Here is a 25,469-nt window from a genome sequence, read left to right as displayed (position 1 = left end):
GTGCAGAGCTAAAGTGTTACTCTACAGTATTAGCTCTAAACCTGATCCTCTTCACTTCCTGATTTGTTTCGTACATTCACATGTTTGTGGAAACTCCATCAAGATGTCATCGTATTCTACCTGAAGTGTCAGACCCTAGTACACTGAAATGCTGCTACCCAGGATTACACCTCCCAGACACTATGATTATATTGGTTATAGGCTCCTAAACTATTAATAAACTATACACTAATGGCTTATCTTTATTATTAACTGTATGAGCTATAGTTTCAGAGATACTATCCTGTATCCTGTATGAAACTGCTCCTTTTTCTGCTTCTCAGCTTAGAGTTTTCTAGAAGGTTACTACTAATGCTTATTAGGCAGCTAGGTTTGCCTTGCAAAAGCATTACAAAGGTACAGTAAAATCTAAAGTGCAAATAAAAAGACTACCATTGTTTAGTTAGTTCAATTGTTTAGCTGTTTGGTTTAGTAAAAGTGCAGCCTGGTGTGCAGACGCTGATTATATTGTCGATTCTCACACCTGCTTCTTCAGTTCACTTCTTGGTTATGGTGTCTTCTACATGGCGGCCACCTATCACTTTTGTGCCTATGTGGGATTTTATCAGGTGCTCCAGTTTGTGTTTGTATCTGTAAGACATTCCATAAGTGAAATGGCGATCCTCCGAACTGTCCATAGCTGTGTGTGTGTGTGTGTGTGTGTGTGTGTGTGTGTGTGTGTGTGTGTGTGTGTGTGTGTGTGTGTGTGTGTGTGTGTGTGTGTGTTTGTGTGTATGTTTATATCCGTGTGTGTGTGTCTATATTCGTGTGTGTGTGTATGTTTATATCCGTGTGTGTGTGTCTATATCCGTGTGTGTGTGTGTGTGTGTGTGTGTGTGTGTGTGTGTGTGTGTGTGTGTGTGTGTGTGTATGTGTGTGTGTGTGCATATGTGTATGTGTGTCTCTCTTCTAATGGAGTTCCATTGCATAGCAAACAGGATTACTTTTTCTGCCTGACATACATTAAATGTTAAGATCGTCTCTAGCTCACCTATGACCCTGAATTAAATTAAGTGGGTAATTAAAAAATGAATGAATTCATTTTTGGTAAAAATGTACTTACCCTATACCTGTGTTAACAGAGTTGGTTAAACAACTGTATTATTTCTGGAACAAATACTATTTCTCACTTAGAATACCACTTATTTAGATATCAGTGCAATCTCTGTAACTTTGTAGCTGATATTCATTCTTTTTCCATTATTAGTGCAAACACCTCGTGAAGCTTCAAGTTATCATCTGCCACTCCTTAGCCTCCCAGTGAAGGCAGTGATCCAGGTCAGATATCAACACATCAGCTATTCTAGTAAAGTGTCACGGAGTTTTCACCATATAGATAGGCACTTACCCAGTTTTCCATTCAGAAATATGTAAAAGTCATTTTCAAGTGTTCCTGTGGTACAGCCTTTGTTTGAAGAGATGGCCAGCATTCTCAGTGCCAGACATCTGTGATTTTTTTTTTGGCATTGTATACAGTGAATCTGAAGGACTCTTTGCACTGTTATACATATACCTCATTATATCGCTCTCTGGCAGTCTCAGAATTTCAATCAAGTACTTAAAGCTGGAGACCACCATAGGCCACTTACCCAGTATGGACACAGACATTTGTTTTGATTAGGAAAATTAGTTGTTGTTTGACAGTCCTTCTCACTTTGGCCAAGCCTGTATCTTTTAAAGATCATTTCTTTTTGTTTGTATTTAATAATTGTTAAAAGACATTACTTATAGAGTAAGGGATTTGAATTTATATTCACTTAAAATAAGAAAAAGATGGGCAAGATTGTCTCCAGAGGGAATGCTTCAGGTACAGAAAAATACTGTCCTTAAAATATTAGGAACTTAAATTCAACACAGAAGTTAATGATAGACAGGATATGCATAGGGGTTTATTCGTCTGTGATAGTGTTGATAGTTAGCATGCAGCAATAAATGAAATGTAAGCAATGTATGTAACAATTATGCTTCTTATGCATGCATGCCTTGCTGCCAGAGTGACATATTGTATCTTTTTTAGTTGTTTCATGTAAATGCCTATATCATTCCTATCCAGAGGAACCATTGTCCTATTACTGCCTAATACCCAGCAGCTGCAAGGAAAAGGACCCCTATTTTAAACTTCAGAAGGAAAATCTGTATGCAACAGATAACAAAAAAACTGTTCTGAGCAAAGTGCAGTGCACAGTGAAACAATGCATTGAAAAGGGTAAAGGAAGGCTTCTTTGCACCAGTGGGCCATGCACCAGTTTTTGGTTTTTTAAAATTGTCATGTTTAGCACTTGGCTTAGGATGCATAATGTGAAGTCTAGTTAATCAAATACTGTTGACACTGGAATGTGTCCAGTTCTGTGGTGATTCTAACTCCTAAGACAGGACAGAGAATATGGATCTGTGAGGAATCTTGTCTGTTAGTTTAGAAGATTGATGGAATTAGGCTATATTTCTTCAGCTGTATAGCCTTAAACTTAGTAGTAACAGTGTTAATACTGTCTGACCTTCATTATTTCAAATTCTTGGACGTCAGGGGGATGGTGGAGTACCATGTCATATGCTACGTTAGTCAGGTTCCAAGGGACAGAGGGTATGACGTCCATATATTTTTGGGGTTCTGACCATTCCAGAAATTTCCTGTTCAGAGCAAAAGTTTACATGCACAACAGTGAGGACAGCAGATATTTGAATCACCTCTCTTAATACTTTCCAAACATGAATGAGTTACAAGTGGGAAAAAATGGAGTTTGTCATTGTATCAGAGGTAGGCAACCCAGCAGTAATTTCTTATAGCATTGAGGTGTATCTTGTTTTTTCATTCCTGAAAACAACCTACACAAACATATACTCCTGCATGCTATAAGTGATTGCTGATGGAAATTATGAAGATTTTTATTTTCCTGACTCTTTATGAATATATTAAAGTAAATTATAATTGTTCAAAACCAAGGATCCAAAGACTAATGCTAGTTATGCAAACTGGGCCACTGGATATTTGTCCTCAGTATCTGACAACACTACAATAAAACCCAAGGCAATGTAGAATCCTGTAGTAGATAGATTAGAAACTAGTTTAGACTAAAATAAAAGGAAACACAGAAAAATATTACAGAACGCATCTCATATCCCGAATATAATGGCTTTCACTGAAATAGCATTTTTAACTGTATACATAATAGTTAAAACATATTCATGAAATTCCTGGTATTTTGACTTATGGGTTATTGGTAAATATGGAGTTAAGGTCATGAGGATTTTGGACATTTATTTTGGATAGTCATTCTGTGGACATGAGTTTGATTTATTCTCTGTTGACTTGTATGAACTATGACTAACAAATAACTTTAAAAGATCAATACTCTCTGTAACCCCTGAAAGAAGACATAGTCAGTATTGGTTAAATAATAAAAGTAATGTGATCTTACACTGTATCAAATCATTCCATTTAATACAAGTAAAGATTTCAGTTTCTTGCAATTTAAATTTAAAATACAGAGTTTAAAACCATGTCATGCAAATAAATCACTTTCACTTCTTTTAGTCAACCTCTTAGCCTCATACAATGGTTATTGGCTAATGATTGATATCATTAAAAGCCAGGTACCTGACTAACGAACTTGTTATCATTTATAAGGTTACCAAGTTTCTGTCTGAATACAGTACAATTTTTATTTATATATTTATTTATTATTAAGTATTACGATGCTTAAATGCAAGCATGTTACAGCATACAAAAAACAGGACAATACAAGATGGATTTGGTATAAGGAGTAGAAAACCACAATATATAAGCTGCATATAGTTATATTAAATGTTTACGATTTGAATATGCTGAAAATCCACCTGCCAGACTCTAAATAATTCTCCTAAAGAGTTAAAAGATGTTACCATTCAGGAGGAGAAGGTAACCACACACACCACAAACCCAGTCTCACATAGACCTATCACAACTGCAAACCAAACACATAAACACACAAACACATACTTGGAGGCTCTAATTAAAAATCTACCAAAACAACAGAGGCCTCCAAAGCAGACATCCAAGCAACCACTACCTCAAAACATAGCACATGCAACACATAGTTCACAAAGTCAGTGTGCCAAACAGTCACATCCCTTAAGGCCAAACAACATGCCTGATACACTTGTAATAGGTGACTCCATAGTCAGACACACTGACGTCCCGCTCACCAGACTGAACAAGGAAAAGGTTACAGTAAGCTGCTTGTCAGGCGCTAGAATCCACCACATAACACAAGCACTCAGGTCACTCCAAAGCAAGTACAAATATGACTCAGTCATTGTCCATGCCGGTGTGAATGACCTGAGACGTACCTCCCTGGACTACATGAAAAGAGACATAGAGGAGCTCTCTGATTATGTAGCCCAGGCCGGTATGACCCTGACCCTGAGCAGCATCTTACCCTCATCAAGAATGATGCCACAGTACAAAGACAAAATGATCAGCTTTAACAATTGGCTCAATTACTGGTGTCATTCTAAGGGGATCCAGTGTCTGTCTGCTTGGGATGACATGCTTGACAAGCCACGCTGCTTCACAAGGGATGGCTTGCACCTGTCACCCCTGGGCTTCCGGATATTGGCTAAGGCTTTTGCTACCCCCATAGGGCCTTTTTTAGGCAAGGCTCAAAAGACAAACCCACCTCCCTAGAAAACACAAGTGGAAAAAAACTAAGGGTAATGCTGCTCAATTCCAGAAGTCTAAACCTCAAGATGCACGCTCTCGAAGCCCTCCTCAGTATGGAGAACATCGATGTCTGTGCAGTGACTGAAACCTGGTTCAAGGCTCCTGAGAGCACTCCAGCACTACCAGGTTACACCTCATATCATGCTTTTCGGCCCCAAAACTTGGACCAAACCACAAAAGGAGAGGGAGTATCCATATTCATCAAAGATACCCACACCTCCAGCTTAGTGGCAACGCACGAAGCATCGGAGACCATCCATGTGCAACTAACCATAGGCAAAACTGCCCTACAGTTTGAAGCATGCTACAGACCACCCTCTCAAACTCAGGAACCCCAATCAGCCTTCCTGAAGACACTGGAGAGTATGAATGTCTTTCCAAATAACATCATATTGGGAGACTTCAACTACCCAAACATAGACTGGGAGCATTACTCAAGCCCCAACACCCCAGCCCAAAGGTTCCTAGAATTCATAAACTCAAATGCAATGGAACAACTAGTCACCACTCCCACAAGAGGAGATAATATACTAGATCTGATCATCACAAACATGGGGCACAATGCTCCACACTGGAATTATACCCCTCATTGGTGAGATCAGACCATAAATTAATCTCACTGGAAATCCACATCCTGCCCCCACCCCCAGCACAAAAGACCACAGTGAAGAATTTCTCAAAAGCTGACTGCACACTTCTTAAGACTGAAGTGGTATCCTTCAAGGCCCCTGGACCAGTGGAAACCACAGCCCACACTGCTGAGTCCTTTATAAACACTTTCTACGGACACCTTCAAGAATGCATGGATCATGCAATCCCAAATAAAACCAAGACCCATTCCCCCAAAGGCAGGCATCCTGTCTGGTGGACCCCAGCCATTAACAAGCTTTACAACAGGAGGAGGAAGCTACTACATGACAGTGCAAAATCCTCAAAAGGGAAGGCATCTCTGATCAGTACTAGCAAAAAACTACGATCACTCATAAAATCCTCCAATGCCAACTTTGAGAGAAAAATCGCAAAAGACACTAAAGACAATCACAAGGCCTTCTTTAGTTATGTTAGAAACCTGGGTGGAAACTCCCAGATATGCTCAGAGTTAGTCCAAAATGACAAAAAATACACTGAACCCACAGACATTGCCAACATACTGGCAGACAGGTTCAGTGCAAATCCTCCCCCTCCCCCCAAAAGGAGAAATATCTATCCCAGCAGAGTGGAGCCTCCCTGACATCTCAGATGCCCAGGTGAGAGCTGCCCTCTCCAAAGCTAAAAACACAGCATCAATGGGACCAGACGGTGTCCTGGGTTGCATGCTACATGAACTCCAAGAGGAACTAAACCCGCACATAAGGCTGCTGTTTAATCTTAGCCTTACTACAGGATACGTACCCAAAGAATGGCGTACAGCAACAGTGATCCCACTCCACAAAGGAGGTGCTTCTACGGACCCTGGAAATTACTGCCCCATAAGCTTGACAAGCCTGGTCTGTAAAGCTATGGAGAGGATCATTATGAAACTCATAAACAAAGACATTGGGGGCCTACAGACACTGGATCCTACCCAATTCGGCTTTGTCAACGGCAGATCCTGCCTTTTGAACCTGGTCGACTTTTTTGAAACAGTCACTAAGGCCATTGATGAGGGTAAGGCAGTTCACACAGCCTACCTTGATCTTGCAAAAGCCTTTGACACAATACTCCACTCGGGCATCATAGACAAGCTCACCAGCTTAAATGTAAACCCATATGTCATAAGATGGGTTGCAAACTGGCTCAAGGACAGAACCCATAAGGTCAGAATTGCTGGAGCCATGTCAGACTCTAAGCCAGTCACAAGCGGTGTCCCACAGGGCTCGGTCCTGGGACCCCTCTTGTTCGGCATTTATTTTTCCGAGGTGCAAGCAAACATAGGAGGATTGTGGCTGACAAAGTTCGCAGATGACTGCAAACTGGGCGCCATAATTGATACTCCAGCGGACACAAGCATCCTTCAGAAAGGCCTCATAGAAACAGATAACTGGTGCCAGAGCCATGGCCTTAAACTGAACGCCAAAAATGTATAGTCATACCCTTTGGGAAAAACAAAGTACCCACAAATTACCACATAGGTGGTAATCCATTAAGTATGGAAGAAGTAATCAGGGACCTAGGGACCCAAGTTGACAGTAACCTCTCATTTGACACTCACATTGCCAAGGTGGTTAGGAAGACCTTCTATATTACCCACCTTATCATGAAAGGATTCACATCTAGATCAAGAGAGGTCATTGTGCCCCTGTACTCTTCCCTTATCAGGCCCATAATTGAGTACAATGCCCCATTTGGGATGTACCTTACCCGACACCTGCAGCAGTTAGAAAGACTCCAAAAGTACCTCACCAAGAGGATCAAGGGTCTCAAACATATGTCATATGCTGCCCGGCTGAAGAAACTCCAGCTCTACTCAGTCACATACTGCCTACTCAGAGGCAATCTATGCCTGACATACAAGGCCATGTCCAATCCGGAATTAATGGACATGCTCCACATCAGAAAAACCAAATCCACCAGAGGCACAAGAGCGAGAGATTTGAACCTCAACACAGAAATAAATAGGACATGCTGGAGTGACAGATTCATAACCCTGAGGCTCCCTACACTCTGGAACAGAATCCCAGTCCATGTTAGGCAGAGCCCCTCACTGACTCTCTTCCAGAGAAATCTTGACGAGTGGATGGAAGATCGTAGGTTTACCCTGGGGGTCACTTCTGTGTCACTACTAGACAGAGGCACAGTAAACTAAACCCTAAATGGGCATAGTATTCTCATTCCAAGGGGTGGCAAAAGCCACACACACTCGGGCTAGGCTTATAAATGCCCTAGGGCAGATAGCCTAGTATGAACCTATGAACCTATGAACCTCCTAAAAAGGTCTTAGATTCACTTCCCTGAATCAGTGAAGATAGCTGGTTTCACATGAATGGGGCAAGATAAGCAAATGACATTCTGTCTGTAAAACAGGTAGCAGCCCCTCTCTAAAGACTTAAGATGTTGGGACTTGACACAGCAACAACTCTTTTAAGTATATATTTTTTGTAGCTGATCTAATATCCTCTGTTAAACTACTTCAAAGAATTTGATGAACCTAAGTGAAAAGATTTGCTCCTTAGTTTATCATAATTCTTAATGGAAACCTGTAGTAGAAATCTGTCCTTGAACTCTTTGGGTTGTGTGTATTTCTCCAAATGTAGAAGTAGGAATCTGTCCTCGAACTCTCTGGGTTGAGTGCATTTCTCCAAATGTAGAAGTAGGAATCTGTCCTTGAACTCTCTGGGTTGAGTGCATTTCTCCAAATGTAGAAGTAGGAATCTGTCCTTGAACTCTCTGGGTTGAGTGCATTTCTCCAAATGTAGAAGTAGGAATCTGTCCTTGAACTCTCTGGGTTGAGTGCATTTCTCCAAATGTAAAAGTAGGAATCTGTCCTCGAACTCTCTGGGTCGAGTGCATTTCTCCAAATGTAGAAGTAGGAATCTGTCCTCGAACTCTCTGGGTTGAGTGCATTTCTCCAAATGTCGAAGTATGAATCTGTCCTTGAACTCTCTGGGTTGAGTGCATTTCTCCAAATGTAGAAGTAGGAATCTGTCCTTGAACTCTCTGGGTTGAGTGCATTTCTCCAAATGTAAAAGTAGGAATCTGTCCTCGAACTCTCTGGGTTGAGTGCATTTCTCCAAATGTAGAAGTAGGAATCTGTCCACAAACTCTCTGGGTTGTGTGTATTTCTCCAAATGTAGAAGTAGGAATCTCTCCTTGAACTCTCTGGGTTGAGTGCATTTCTCCAAATGTAGAAGTAGGAATCTGTCCTTGAACTCTCTGGGTTGTGTACATTTTTCCAAAAGTAGAAGTAGGAATCTGTCCTTGAACTCTCTGGGTTGTGTGTATTTCTCCAAATGTAGAAGAATAAGATTTACAGGGTCATCAGTGTGAACTTATATTGTACATAAACATCTGATTAATCAGTAATGAAGTCAGAACATACTAAGCTTTCTCTCATATAAACTGTTTTCTAAAACAATGAATGCTACATAAGATGTGTTTTGGCATTCTTTCAAGACAACTGAGGTTAACATTTCTATAACAACAGAACACATTATTGTATTCTAATACTGAGGTCTAACTAATGCAATATAAAAGAAAATCAGTATCTCTTTCATCTGGAGGTAACACTTCTGAGGTTCATATAAATCTCATATCTGATCTTCCTTACTGCATGTGCCACATTGTCATGATGGTTAAAATTGTTACAACAAGGTAGCCAGCATGTGAACTCAGTGGCAGCATCTTTCTTCAGCTCTGTCCTTAAAATCTACTTCTGACAGGAAAAATTAAAAAATATTGATCGAGGACAGTTCAACTTTGCTGGAATATCACAACTAATGCTATAAAAAGTCAACATAAAAAATGTTGGCATTTTCTACAAATATTCCTGTCAAAAACCCGAAGAGAAAGCATCAGGACCAGAGAAAAGACAAGCTTCACAAAAATACTATGTCTGAACAAACAACGATGAAGGATTCACAGTCATTATTAACAACAATGCAGGACTTGTCACTGAAATTTGATAAAATGAACAAGAAACTGGACACTTTTGAAGAGAATAGAAAAAGGCAAAGCCAACAACTACAGGAACCGACAAAGCAACAGAACCTGAAGATAGAAAATATTGAAGAAACATTAACTGATGTAGAAAACAGAATTTCTGACTATGAAAAACACATTGACACACTAAATAGACAAAATATTTCACTAATGGACAAAATTAAAGATCTACAAAATAGATCCAGATGCAACAATCTCCAGATGTATATTAAATCTGGTGTAAAGAAACACTAAAAATAAAATGGTTACTTAGAAATATACATATGGAAAAATGAACTGAGGGTAGTAATATGGTGAACTTTCTTAATGCATGGCTTCCATACATTTGAAAGCTTCCAGAGGCTCTCTCCTATGGGATTGAGAGAGCTCACAGATCCTTAAATCCAGTCTCAACATCAAACAAAACAACAAACAGTCCCAGGTCAGTCATAGCCAAACTCTTTTCATCTCAAGATAAATAACTTATATTAAAAACTGCCTGGTCTAACTCCCCAATCAAATTTGGAGAGCGCATAATCCGGTTTGATAATGATTACTCATCTGGGGTGATGGCCAAAAGAAAAGAGTATTTACCATTAATAAAAGAACTTAAAAAAAGGCAACTCAAAGTACATCTGCTTTTTCCAGCACAAATTAAAAACTTCTTCAGCGGTGTCCAAAAAATATTTGACTCAATAGCAACAGCAGTGACTCATCTATCAACTGATAAAGTCTTAGACAAGATAGAAGAAATGGAATAGAGTTATTTTGGTTTGGAATGCCATGAGAAAAATGAATGGAAAACAAATGGCAGGAAGAAGAAGTTGAGAGACAAATAAAGATGAAAATCTAAAGATGTTTAAACAAATGTTAGAGTAGAAGTACTCATTCAAATGTTTAACTAGTTAGATAGATCCAGATTTTACAACAAAACCACAATGGAATATAAAAATGAACTAGGTGACATATACTCTTTGGAAACAATCTCATTTACAAGGTAAATGTCTTTTATTATTTATACTAATGCAGTATTAAACATCTAAAATAAGACACATATCAAAGAACTGCTTTAATAACTATATCAAGTATTATTAACTTGCTATGTCTTAACATATGAAAAATGAAATTACCATACCTGCTTTTAGGCTTTAACAGTTTAATAACACAGTGCTATACTGCTTTTGACTCTGGTAAGAATGCCACAGAAAATGCCTTTTATTATTTATACTAATGCAATATTAAATATATAAAATAAGACAAATATCAAAGAACTGCTTTAATATCTAAAACAATTAGTATTAACTTGTTATGTCTTAACATATGAAACATGGAATTACCATACATGCTTTCAGGCTTTTAATAGTTTGATAACACAATGTTATATTGCTTTTGACTGTAGTGTGAATGGTCTAGGAAATATAAAATGACATAACTTTAAAAACCAAATATTTATGATTTGTTCCTTTGTAAACTATGTGCTAATAGTTAAAAGAGTGCTACTGATATTAAAAATGTTGTTTGGAGCACTTTTTGTGGCACAGTGGGTGCTGGTAGTCATTTTAAATGAATTAGAAGAAAATGAAAGTAAAAAAAACTGCTTTCTTAGCTCGTGGCCTATTCTAGAACTCTAAAAGCTCTAAAAGCTTCATTTACAGTTCTCTGCTTTCCCGCCAAAGCCACAAGCTGGTAAAATATGTTTTTAATCCATCTTGTGGTATTACAGTAAAAAAAAGTTGTTGGAGTCCATCAGTGTCATTTGCATATTCTAGAGAAGGTCAAACTATGCACTTACTCTATAAATCCAAGAAATCAACGGAGAATAGCAAACAGGATGAAAAGAATGAAAAAAGGCAAATCAGATAAAAGAAATATACAATATAGACAAAAAAGAAAAATATCAGATTAAGAAGGAATTCTAGAAGCCTTTAGAGTGTATTTTAACAAACTCAATAGTCAAGAAAATAAAGTAGAATCAAGTGAAGCACTTAGAAAATTCCTTAAGGAAAATATAAGACTAGGACTATCAGATGAACACAGAAAAATAATAGATAAAGATATAACTATGACAGAAATTAAAGTACAAATCAAGAAACTAAAATTAAACAAAGCCTCAGGTAATGATATTATGACACCAGAGATGTTTAACTACTATCTAATAATGCATTAAATCTATTACTAAGTATGTTCACAGTTAAAGAAGGTAATTAAAGCCCTCCTTCTTGGAAATACACTCAAGCATCACCAATTTTAAAACAAGATAAAAAACCTGATGAGTGTACGTCATATAGACTCATAAGTTTATTAAATATAGATTATAAAGTATTTATGACCGCTCATACAAACAGAATAAAACAAATATTGCCGTTATTGACAGAGAACGATCAAACAGGATTCATTAAAAAACAGAAATACATATGACAATACAGAGAGAATTTTGTCCCTTATTGATTTCATAAATAAAACAAAAAATAAAATGAATGTTATTTGCTTAGATATTAACAGTGCACACAATTCTGCAAATTGGGGTTACCTTTGGTTTGCACTGGTGGATTATGGATTTTCAAAAAATTTTACCTCACTAATAAGGTCTCTTTATGATAAATCTTCGGCGTACATAAAAATAGGATCCTGTTTGTTGGAGCCTATTACCATTACAAAAGGTACAAAGCAGGGCTGCCCACTTTCTCCTTTGTTATTCACATTAGTAATAGAACCATTAGCAAATGTCATATGTGCAAACCCAAACATTCAAGGAATTCAACTAGATACTGACCTTGAGATAAAGATTCAACTATTTGCAGATGACATTTTATTGACTTTAAAAAGAAGATAATAACACAGTAAAGGAATTATGGAAAGCAACTAAACAGCTGAAAAAGATTTCTGGACTATCATTTAATAAAACTAAAACCAATATGTTACTAATAAATATGAACAAAGAAGCATTAAATAAAAAATATCATAAATATTCATCTAGAAATTATACAATCAAATATTTAGGAGTTAATATTACAAATGACACAGATACAACAGTGCAACTAAACTATAAAGAGATTTTGGATAATATCAAAGAACTCATACAAAAATGGAATAAGATATTTTTTTTTACCATGGAGGAAAGACAATATATAATTAAAATTATTATATTCCAGAAAATTCTGTATTTTATACCTCCACCTAAATCATATTTAAAATAATTTGAAGGGTTAATAATGAAATTGTTATGGTACCCTAAATAACCTAGAGTTGCCCTAAGACATCATTTTCACAAATTGGAAAAAGGTGGAATAGGCATACCAGATTCAGAAGGATATATATATATATATATATATATATATATATATATATATATATATATACATACAATTGTTAGATTTAAAAACAGCTTATGGTTAAACAAAAAATATACTTCCAAATGGAAACTAGTACATGAAAAAGTCTGGTTAAAAATCACTCATGATACAATAAAAAAATATATGGAAATAGTACCAAATAGCTTACTTTGGTTATTGAAGAAATATATGGTAACAGGAAAACACAGAAATATAAATTTGAAATACATTATCAATACCCTAAAGTCTTTTTATGTGCTTTGTAAACAAAATCCAGATATAAAAGTATGGTCTTTTTTCATATTCCCAATAGTATATACACAAAATAATATTATAACTCAGGACTCAGTAGCAGTTAAAACACTTAGTAAGAAAGGTCTAATTTACTGGCATCAGCTGATAAACACTAATAAAGTACTACTGATACAGCAAATTATTAGTGAGTTCAGCCTTGAAAATAATGTGGTTAACACTGCAGGGATTAAGACAGTTTTAAACCAACAGGTAATAATGCAAAAGTCTTTTAGGGAAAAGGTTCATAGAGCAGTTAATAATGCTGATAGAATTTCCCACAAATGGGAAAAGTAATTTTATCAGTATTGTACAAATTAGTTAAAGAAACAAGAGTTCATAATAAATAAAATACATGGAAATACTATGAAACAGTGAATGGTAAAATGCCAGATGATAAAGATAAAAAACTAATTCTTACATCTCCAAAACTTACATCTTTATCACTATATTGACAACTTTTCACATGGCAGTTTATAGAAAGAACATACTTAATACCACACAAATTAGAACTAATATATATAATAAAGAAAACAGATGTTGGAGGTGTAAATCACAATTAATAGCCAACTGGCAATGGCATCACTACATAATCTCGAAATTTTGGAATATCGAATTCCAAAGTCTCAAGACTATATAGCCGAAACCCTTAAAAACCAGAAGGCCAGAAGCGCAAAATTCAAAATCCGGATGTTTGGATATATTGAAATAACGCTTCTGGTGTTGTGGTTTGCATAGCTCTCAACCTTCCATCTCCAAAATGAGGAACACTCGCCTTCAAAATGTGGAGCAAATGGGCAAAATGTGGAACACATACTAATGGCTTGCTAAGAACTTCAACTAGGAAGGTCATAGGATGGTTAAAATATGCTGGTTTTACTTATAAAGAAGATCCTTTAATGAATTAATATGATTAATTTCTATTTACCATGGATTTCCCTTTAAAAAATTCCTAACACTGAATGTGTGACAGATTCCTTCAATGTGGAACTTTGAGGAACTTCGAGGAACATGAACGTTTTAAGACCCAAAATGAGGTGCATTCCTCATAATGAGGAACACTCGAGAGGTATGGCGGTTTGTTGATGGATAGGTGGAAGTTAAGGTATGTATCTATGTGTAAGTGTGTTGGTTAGGGGCTTTAGTGTGTGTCAGTGTGTGTTGTGACTGTGATGTGTGTGTGAGGGACTGTAAAATGTCTGGGTTTGAGTTTCCCTTGTGTGTCTGTTTGTGCGATCTCAGAGTTTGTATATTTAAGTAGGGAGTGTAGGGGGGCTTGCCCCACTGCTTATCTGTAGTGTAGGATGATATGTTTGATTGTGGGGGGGAAGTTGTGTGTATGTGTGTGTGTTGTACGTTCGGGATTTTGAATTTCGCACTTCTGGTCTTTTGGCATTTAGGGGTTTTGGCTATATAGTCTTGAGATTTTGAAATTCGATATTTCAAAATTTCAAGATTATGTAGTGAACCCTGGCAACTCGTTCCATGAATGCCATTTAATTAAACAATATTTGGAAAGTAGTTATGCCACGGTGGTACGGTGGTAGCATTGTTACCTCACAGCAAGAGGTTCTCCCATTTGATTCTCAGCGTGGCTTGGGAGTGCCTTCTGTGTAGTGTCTGCATGTCCTACCCGCAGTAGGGTAGCGTTCAAAAGACATGCATGTGTAAATGGGCGTGCCTTAGTTGAAGGTTGGGTGTCTAGCTGGCACCTCGGCATTTCATAAAAATCTACTGCCAATCATTAGTGGACTGGAGTTCCGCTGCGGCTACCCCTTACAAACAATTGACTATTTGTTATAGGCACTGTTCACTGATAATTTCCAACTTACAAAATCTCTAGTTTTGTTGAATACACTTGTGCCGTCTTGTGTTCCAAGACAAAACTATGTAATTGTGTGGACTCTCCTTGTTATTGCAAGGAAAAATATTACACAGAACCAGAAAGCTGTAACTCCTCCCAGTTTTAAACATTTCAAGAACATGGTTTTATCAGTCTTGCAGTTGGAATTGAAAACAATCAAGGAAAGAGCAGAATGACCTACTTCCTTAAGCATTACCTGGTATAAAGTAAATCAAGTGCTGGAAACAGAGGACTGTAATAAATTATAATCTTACTCAAAGATACATTCAAGAAAACAAAGTCTATCAGATACAGACATCCTATGTAAATAGTTGGTTTTGTAATGTTTGTTTTTGGAATTGTTTCTCCACTTTAAGCTTTGACTATGTCAATATTTCTTTGATATACATACTGTATATATGTTTATATTTATGAAAATCAATAAAAATGTATTCAGTAAAAAAATTGTTACAATAATTGTCCCTATATACTTCTATGAGTGCAGCATTTTTATTCAAGACTTATCAAAAGTAAATGTCAGGAAATCATTCTATGTGGCACACCTCATCACAAAGGGGTTCTCCTCTAGAAAAAAAGAGGTCACTATTTCTCTCTACTCATCCCTCATTAGACCCATTATAGAGTACAACTTCCTGTTTGGCATGTACCTTGCAAGACATCTACAACAACTGGAAAGCCCTCAGAAATACCTCACTAAGAGCCTCAAACAGATGCCATATGCAGACCATCTCAAAAAACTCCAGCTCTACTCCATCGCATATCACGTGCTCAGAGGCGACCTCTGCCTAACATACAAAGCTATGTCAAACCAAGATCTGTTGGACATGTTACACTTAAAGAAATCCCAATCTCTCTGAGCCACATGCTCCAGGGACCTAAACCTTGTCACCACAATAAACAGAACATACTGGAGGGATAGAATCCTGTCCCAGAGACTTTCCATGCTCTGGAACACACTACCCATTCATGTCAAGCAAAGCTCCTCATTAGCCCTCTTTAAAAAAAATCTTGACAATTGGATGGGAAATAGGAAATTCACCCCAGGGATCACTTCTGTGGCTCTGCTCGACAGGGGCACAGGAAAATAATTTTACTGGGTGGTGAAAACCAGGGAACTTTTTTTGGCTAGGTTTATATAGGCCCGAGGGCTGATAGCCTAGTACTCACCTATGAACAGGAAGACTCTTAAGCCCAAAGCATATCATTAACAATTACTTAGTACTAATCAGCAAGTGACTATTTTTGCAATATTTGGAAAATATATCTATGGACAGATGAAATCTTCCACAATACCACACTTGTAATTTATTGACTTTCGTCTTACACCATTGACAAGCATATATATTCAGCCGCAAAGCACTAGAATTTCATAAAGAGCTATATTAGATAGCAAAGTGTCTGACAATGATCTTTGAGGCGTATCACTGAATGTAGATTTTCCTCTGAACGAATGACCTTTAATTAAGACCGCAAATATAAATAAAGATAACCATTGAATAATTTAAATAATGATGCATGGATTAATTAGTAATGACATTAATCGTGTTGTGGGGTTGTTATATATAATAAATCCAGTTAGATGAATGTTATATGAAATACTATCTAAGGACTTAGCTAGATCAGTGTTTGTCATGATAACCAAAAAACCTACATCTTCTGATTCACTAACCATCATCAAAAATATATCTAAACTCCAAAAAGAAATGCTGATCCAGGTGTAGGTTATCAACACCAAATAATAGTGCAGTAATTCAATTGCACAGTGATCGTTTTATTCATTTGTATGTTATCCTTATAAGTCTAATGGTCAACATTTATAAGCATATCTTCATTCAACTCCCTTATCAATGCAAATCACCTCAGCCTACTCCCAAGGAAGGGAAACATATCTGTGTTTGAAAGAATCATTGAACAAATAATAAAATACAGGATACAGCAGATTTTTTATGTCATAAATTCACTTTCCAGAAGCATCAGCACATGCTGTACCAGTCAGGTTTACAAATATACAACTCCATTTATTTTTCAATTTATTTGCTTATATGTTGACTTGGATATAAATCACTGATTCAGTTGGATTTATTTTGATGTTGGGGTCAGGATTAAAAAAAATTCACATCAGAAGCACAGTACTTCAAATATTACAAGTCAGATAAAATGTAAAAAAAAAAAAACAAAAAAACAAACAAACAAAAAAGGTATTACAGGTGCAGTTATATAAGCGTTTGCATGTGAAGTGTAAATGATGTTACAAAGTCATGTATAAAACTAGCCAACAGTGTAATTGTTAGTGGTTGTAATATATATAGTAGCAACTGATTGAGGCAGTGCATTATTTACAGTATTTACAGTAGAGTGTGTGATATAGGTGTCAAAGGGGGATAATCTTTGAGTGAGATGGTTTGAACACAGTGGAGGCTGGAAGATGAAGGAGTAGAACTTAAGTGAAAAGGTAGAAACAGAGAAAGTAGAGGTGTGCATACCATCTGTTAAGTATAAAAACTCTCAGGAAGAATATGAGGTTATAGAAGCTGCTTAGGGATGCCTGGTGTAACACTGATATTTTGGAAACATTTGCAAAAGGCAAGTTTGAATATTTTTTTTTTTTTTAGAGAAATGAGTTTGTATACCAGAGAAGCAAATAATAGTGTTGATCTATGACATACTTGCAAATATTTTGTTTTAGCAAGTATGAAACAGCAGTATTCCCTTAATGGAGAGAATATAATGAATCTGTAAATATTAGTAGAAATAATTTGTAAGGAGAATAGTCTATTTTTAATAAAACATTAGCAGTTTATTCTCTAGCTGTGGTAGGACTCTTTTACATAAACCAGGTTACCAGTTTGTGAAGAAAGTGAGATGTTTTGTAGCCACTGGAGTAATTCCTTCACCTTAGCTTTGGTAACATGGGTATTATTTTATAAGTTGAGAGTCCATTTTAACCATCTTCTCAGGTATCTAAATCTATCTACTGTCTTGATGGAGTCAGCTTTGTAGAGTTGAATAGTACAGTTATCTGTTGTTTTGCTTACTTTATGTTTTTACGAAACATAATAGCCTTTGCCTTTTGATGTAAAGAATGAGCTTGTGTTGAGCTAATTGAGACCTAGATCTTGCACTAATTCCAGTTTTATATATGAGGTTGGGGACCATGCTTTGTAAATCACCACTTCATCAGTATATAAGATATCAGGAAGGTATTTACTGTTTGCTGGTTCATTTGAGCTTTGAAAAGATTAACAAAATTCCCAGTATTCAATCGATATCTTAAAACAATGATTGTTAAAGGTTAAACCATTTAATGAGATGAATGATTTCTTATTTAGTTTTATATATTTAAAGAATGCATTATAGTTCCGCCAGTTACTGAAGCCAAGTGCATTTCATATTTGGACTTAGCTGCTGAGATGTTAAGAATAACATTTTGAATCATAAACATATATATTTTATTATAAAGTGATGGATACGATTTGTAGACTTGTTAAGTACATTTTATCTTATTTAAAATGTGTTAATTGTAGGAGTCCATCAAAGAGGGTCTCTGTTCTATTTTCATTTCATTTTTCAGTGTTACTACTAAAATGTAAGAATCTAGTATAGATGGCATTTTAGGGGGAAAAAACTAACAATCTTCATTAGCTCTGCAGCAAAATATTTATTCAATTCTAGTTTTCCAAACTTTTTCTAATGATCCCACCCAGATTAAATTGAGATAAGATATAACATTGTCCACATGATGGGCCATTATGCCTAACATATTGATGCAAGCAACAAGGCAGTTGTCATCTTAGTATCCCAGAAGGCAAAATGCTTTACTTCAAACATTAAATCTCTACAACTAATATTAACTTCAAAATGTTCAACTCTCTTACCATAGCTCTGATATTTTAGTGCAAGTGATACCTATTAGCAAAATCACTGAACAAGAACTCATAATTACTGGCTCTAAAGAATAACTGCTAACTAATGTGTCAAAAGTTGAAATAACTTAATAAGAGAGTAACATTTCCAAATTCTAAGGGTTTCTAACTCAAACAAACTATCACTGTTAATGTGTACTCTATGATAGAGTAATGGCTGGAAAACTGAGGGGAGGTATTTCAACCACAAATATAGTCCTAGTTCTGAAACAATTAAGCTAGATAAATATGGATCTGACTATGGAAACAAAGAAACTAGCTAGAATTTATGTGGGACATGCCAAAAGTGACTCCATTCGAAACATAAAGATTTATAAGGAGGATGGGTTTAGGTCATAGGTAATAAAGTATGCAGCTGGAGAGTCTCCCTGATCTAATTTGCTTTATTTTTGGTCTCAAATAAGGTTAGTGAGTTGATTTTTAATACAAGAATTCCTCTGCCTAAGGAGAATGCATTGCTGCCTTCCAGAAATTAGAAACTAGGAGAATAACCTTCTGACTGTTTTCATTTTGAAATTAGGAGTTTATGGCTCTCCGTGATTTTTTGCATCTCTATCAGAGAGCTTCAGAAAGATAAATAGTTCTTGATAATCTAAGAAGTGAAGGTTGTATTCATACTATTATGTGTTCTGTGCTGCAATGAAAACCTCAGCTATACATTGAAACTATTCCTTTGCAGAAATTGCCTCAAATAATAAGTACAAAGACTGTTTATTTTCTTGACTTTAGCAGCCTGAGTACCACAAGCTTTGTTGTTTTGTTTTATATTTTGGGATGTATACATACTTTAGAACTGTGAGTATATATCAAGTAAGAATATATACTGGTGCAGAACTATTATGTTCAGTTATCAAACTACAAAGAATAAAGGTTGATTTGATTAATTTAAGATTAAAGTAACTCTATCCTGTGTTCGGTTCTATAAGGCTTTTTGTTTAGTAAAGACATTTTTGTTGTTATGTTTTAAGTCTGTTGATGTTTTGTTGCCAAATAAACATTTTGTCACATATATTGGAGGATGAGGGCAGTTATGACCTGCCAATTTGCCACCTCAAACTCAGAGGAAACATTTACAAAATGAAGACTACAAACATACAGGGAACTTTAAACTTTGTGTGAAAATCTTGTGCATTAACAGACACTTACACATTTGATTTGGAGTCACTGTGAACTTGCAGGCAGTTGTGAATTTATTTGGGCCTATTCAGCTGTGACAGATTTTACATCAGAAGAAATGAAGAAGGCAAAGAAACAGGCAGAAGTGGCATCTGCTAAAGGCAAAGGAATACATCAAATAAAGTCATGAAGAGGCCTCCAAGAAGTTAACGCGAGATGAAATAAACTGAAGCATGGTTTTCCAAACATGAGGAAGATATAAAAGAGCCGGAAAATGTCTGCAGCCACTGGAAGATATACAAATAAGTCTGGTCTTTCAAAATGAGTGGCAGAGAACAAACGTGTACACAAAACTGATGAAGTAGAGGCTGGAGTAATGGAGGCTGTGGTATGACCTTTGTATGACCTTCATGGGAAACAGTTTAAACTAGTATGTTGAACTGACTTCACCATTGCCTTTTTGTACCTCTCTTCTGACTTTAAATGTCTCATTCTGTATCATGAAATGTAGGTTGTTTTTCTACTCCAGTCAAAGGCTACAAAGTCTTGACCGCCATGAGCAAAACTGGACCAGATATCTGTCTTCTCTAGGGCCCAAGATTATATAAAAGTCTGGTAAGCTGCAGATATGCAGTGAGAGATGAATGGTTAGCAGAATATCATTTGATTCTGATGGTAAGAAGAGCAGAATGGCCATAGTCTCGAGGAGAAACTTGTAGTTGGAGAGTCTGATATGCATCAATCTTTGTCTAAGTAGAGCGTCGTATCAAAAATAATGATGGCTAGACACTGTGTAATATACTAAACTTGTATGATCACATAGTAACATGCCCTCATTTTATAATAAGTTAGTACATGCTTTAGTTTATATACAAGGGAATCTATGGACAGGAATGGATTTTGACAATGTGTTGGATCAGAGTGTATGTCAAGCAATTGGGTGGGACTCAAAATGATCACAAATAACTTGTACGTCACTCATCAAGTCTGGACTCATAGAAAATACTAAATTATACACAGGTACACTTTTTCAGGAGGATAGCTACCTTGTAAACCCCCCACATCACATTTCTAAATGTACCAGGAAACCCATATATCAGAAGAGTGCTGATAACTAAAAATCTCCTATTATACCATGACCCCCCCCCCCCAAAAACGTGCACACTGATTGGCCAGCGTGCACATTGTAAATCAAGTTATACTAATGAAAAAAGGTCCGGTCGCCCGGACTTTTTCCATTAGTATAACTCTACTTTTAAATGGGTTTAACATAGCGAGACAGCTTTAAAATAAGCAACGGAGATCTCCGCTTATTTTAGCTGTCTCGCCATGCTAAACCCATTTAACATAGCGAGACAGGTTTTAAAGCAACAGAGAAAGCAAGATCTCCGTTGCTTTTTACTGTTTTGCTATGTTAAATGGGTTTAACATAGCGAGACAGTTTTAAAATAAGCAACGGACATCTCCGCTGCTTATTTTAAACTGTCTCGCCATGTTAAACCCATTTAACATAGCAAAACAGTAAAAAAAAGCAATGGAGATCTTGCTTTCTGTACATCAGAACTGCCGCAGATGCCAGACATCTGCGGAAGGGCAGTAAACAGGCATTATACTATGCCATTATTTAAGAAAAGTAATAGTTTCTTTTCTTAAATAATGTCATGGTATAATAGCAATAACCCACACCAACTGTGGGTAAATCCAGCATTACCCACACCCAGGCGTGGGTTATTGCTATAACAACCATTTTCTAATCACATACAGTGGATATGAAACATTAAAAAAACACAATGCTTTTTGGAGGGGTTGTTAGCCGCCTCCATCCCCGCACTTATAATCTACTAATTATACTGAATGTGAGATCATTGGAGAACAATAACACTTCTTAATCCCCACCACACTAAGATCTGTTTGTCCAGCAGTGATGTGAGTGATAAATACCAACACTATACCAGCTCTTCAGTCGACAATGTGCATGAGAAAACAAATGCATCTCACTGAATTTGAGAATTGATAAAGCCTACGTATAGTTGGAAAAAAAGAGGGGACAGTTTTGTGGTTTGAAGATTATATTATGAACAGCTGCTCACAGGGTGGCAGACAGCTAATGTATAAGTTCTAGCCAGCATAACTGTTTTAAGGCAAAATGGTGGTTTGATTTTGCAGATTATATAATGGCAAACTTAGGTATTTTGTTATAGCAGTGTTCAGGTTTTATTAGCAGAAATTGCTGAAGGTTGGAGTAGATTGGGACAGTGTATAATAGTGAAGGCAGGAGATACACAGAGGCTATTTTTGGCATTGCTAGTTAAAAAGTGTTTGCTACAGTATAGGAGTCCACAGAAGCATAGCTGGCTAAACCAGCACCGTGTGCCAGTACCATGAACCAGTACCTAACCTCCTCAGCTCTTTCTATTGCTACACCAACCACGTGGCAAACTTTCTCCCATATTTATGAGTGCCAGCTCTCGGATATGTGTAACCCTAGTGGGAGTGCAGACTAGCTGCTCCAGGGCATTTGCATTGACAAATTCTAGAAATCTTTAGGCCTACATGTTAGTGGTCATGAATGCTTCCCAGTTAACAGAGGGGTAGTTGAAATAATCCATGAGTATGGTATTAGACTGAATGGTGAGTAATTGAAGTAAATTCAGACATGATGTATGGGTTTCCTCATTCATTTTGGGGGGTTGTAGTTACAAAAGATATGGTAATGTATTTCTTTCCCATCGTTAGATGGACATGAAGTAGCTCAAGCATGTCATATGGATTCAGCAGCCTTGAGGTGTGATCAGACACACCTCAGCCTTATGCCCTGTCATGCTCTGCTGGGTGCTTTCAATGGCTTTGAACCACATTTCAGTGACTTCACAGGCATCATCATTCTCCAGGGTGAAGAGACTTCCAGGGAGTGCAGTTTCATGTTGAGACTCCTTGCATTGAGCAGTAACACCTTTAGCTTATGGTGAGGAGATTTTGCTATGATGGAAGGGTTGTATTTTTGGCAATACCTAAAAAAGGCACTATGGGGTGGATAATGTTTTGGCCAATATCCAAAAGCTGGGTGGTATAAGCTGAAGACCATCCCTGACAAAGCAGCATGGCCTGTCAGCTATGTTCTCCAAGGCTAACAAATATTGGATCCCTTTGGAATGACACCAGTAGCTAACCCAATTATTAAAGTCAATCATTTTTGTTGGTATTATGGCATCATCCTTGGAGAAGGCAGCAGGATTCTGCTCAGTGCTAGGCTCGTACCTGCTGGTATTGTGGCATCATCCTTATAAGATGGTAGGATGCTGCTCAATGCCAAGCTCGTACCTGCTGGTATTGTAGAATCATCCTTGGAGATGGTACGATGTTGCTCAGTGCTAGGCTCATACCTGCTGGTATTGTGACATCATCCTTGGAGATGGTAGGATGCTGCTCTGGGCTAGGCTCGTACCTGCTGGTACTGTAGCATCATCCTTGGAGATAGTAGGATGCTGCTCAGTGCCACGCTCATTCCTGCTGGCATTGTGCCATCATCCTTGGAGCTGGTAGAATGTTTCTCTGTGCTAGGCTTGTACCTGCTGGCATTGTGGCATCATCCTTGAGATGGTAGGATGCTGATCAGTGCCAGGTTTGTACCTGCTGGCATTGTGGCATCATTCTTGGAGATGGTAGGATGCTGCTCAATGCTAGGCTCATACCTGCTGGTATTGTGGCATCATCCTTGCAGATGGTAGGATGCTGCTCAGTGCTAGGCTCATACCTGCTGATATTGTGGCATCTTCCTTGGAGATGGTAGGATGCTGCTCAATGCTAGGCTCATACCTGCTGGTATTGTGGCATCATCTTTGGAGATGGTAGGATGCTGCTCAGTGCTAGGCTCATACCTGCTGGTATTGTGGCATCATCCTTGGAGATGGTAGGATGTTGCTATGTGCTAGGCTCATACCTGCTGGTATTATGGTATCATCCTTGGAGATGGTAGGATGCTGCTCAGTGCTAGGCTCATACCTGCTGGTATTGTGGCATCATCCTTGGAGATGGTAGGATGCTGCTATGTGCTAGGCTCATACCTGCTGGTATTGTGGCATCATCCTTGGAGATGGTAGGATGCTGCTCAGTGCTAGGCTCATACCTGCTGGTATTGTGGTATCATCCCTGGAGATGGTAGTACGCTGCTATGTGCTAGGCTCATACCTGCTGGTACTGTAGCATCATCCTTGGAGATGGTAGGATGCTGCTCAGTGCAAGGCTCATACTTGCTGGTATTGTGGCATCATCCTTGAGATGGTAAGATGCTGCTCAGTGCCAGGCTCATACCTGCTGGTATCGTGACATCATCCTTGAGATGGTATAATGCTGCTCAGTGCCAGGCTCATACCTGCTGGTATTGTGGCATCATCCTTGGAGATGGTAGGATGCTGCTCAGTGCTAGGCTCATACCTGCTGTTATTGTGGCATCATCCTTGGAGATGGTAGGATACTGCTCAGTGCTAGGCTTGTACTTGCTGGTATTGTGGCATCATCGTTCAGATGGCAGGATGCTGATCAGTGCCAGGCTCATACCTGCTGGTATTGTGACATCATCCTTGAGATGGTATAATGCTGCTCAGTGCCAGGCTCATACCTGCTGGTATTGTGGCATCATCCTTGAAGATGGTAGGATACTGCTCAGTGCTAGGCTTGTACCTGCTGGCATTGTGGCATCATCCTTAAGATGATAGGATGCTGCTCAGTGCCAGGCTCGTACCTGCTGGTATTGTGGCATCATCCTTTGAGATGGTAGGATGCTGCTCAGTGCTAGGCTTTTACCTCCTGATATTGTGGCATCGTCCTTAGAGATGATAGGATGCTGCTCAGTGCTAGGATCATACCTGCTGGCATTGATGCATCATCCTTGGAGATGGTAGGATGCTGCTCAGTGCCAGGCTCATACCTGCTGGTATTATGACATCATCCTTGGAGATGTTAGGATGCTGCACATTGCCAGACTCGTACCTGCTGGTACTGTGGCATCATCCTTGGAGATGGTAGAATGCTGCTCAGAGCTAGGCTCGTACCTGCTAGTATTATGACATCATCCTTGGAGATGGTAGGATGCTGCTCAGAGCTAGGCTCGTACCTGCCTAGGACACATATTCTAAGAGCTCAATCAAGTCTGTCTTCAAATAGTCCAGGAAGGTACGTCTCAGGTCATTTACACCCACATGGACTACGACTGAGTCATGCTTGTACTTGAGGTTTAATGACTTCAGTTTGAGTGCTTGCATGATTTGGTGAATCGTGGCCCCTGGCAGTCAACTAACTGCAAATTTCTCCTTATCCAGCCTTGTGAGAGGGATATCAGTGTATCTCACAATGGAGTCTCCTATGACTAAAATATTGGGTTGTTTGTGTTACGTCCTATGGGCTTGGTAGCTGAGACACAATGAGATGAAGTTTTATGTGCTGTGGTGGGAGTTGTCTTATTTGTGTGCATATGGAGTTTCCAAAGACTTTGTCTGAGAGGCCTTTTAACTTTGGGAAAGTTAAATGTTAGCACCTCTACATATGTGAGTCTATGTGCCTAGTCCATTGCAAGTGTGGTGAGTGTTGTG

At 37.9% G+C, this 25,469-nt stretch overlaps 1 protein-coding gene across 4 annotated transcripts in view; it reads right to left on the bottom strand.

Annotated features, from left to right (window-relative positions):
* The window catches only part of LOC122817233 (collagen alpha-1(XIV) chain-like), a 950,064-nt gene that overhangs the window by 704,597 nt on the left and 219,998 nt on the right, over positions 1-25,469 (bottom strand). The window lies entirely within an intron of this gene.

Source organism: Protopterus annectens, chromosome 12.part0 (assembly GCF_019279795.1).
Source record: "Protopterus annectens isolate FY-2018-M chromosome 12.part0, PAN1.0, whole genome shotgun sequence".
Taxonomy (NCBI): Eukaryota; Metazoa; Chordata; order Ceratodontiformes; family Protopteridae; genus Protopterus; species Protopterus annectens.
Note: the sequence above shows the minus strand (reverse complement) of the source record. Positions and strands in the feature narration are given on the sequence as shown.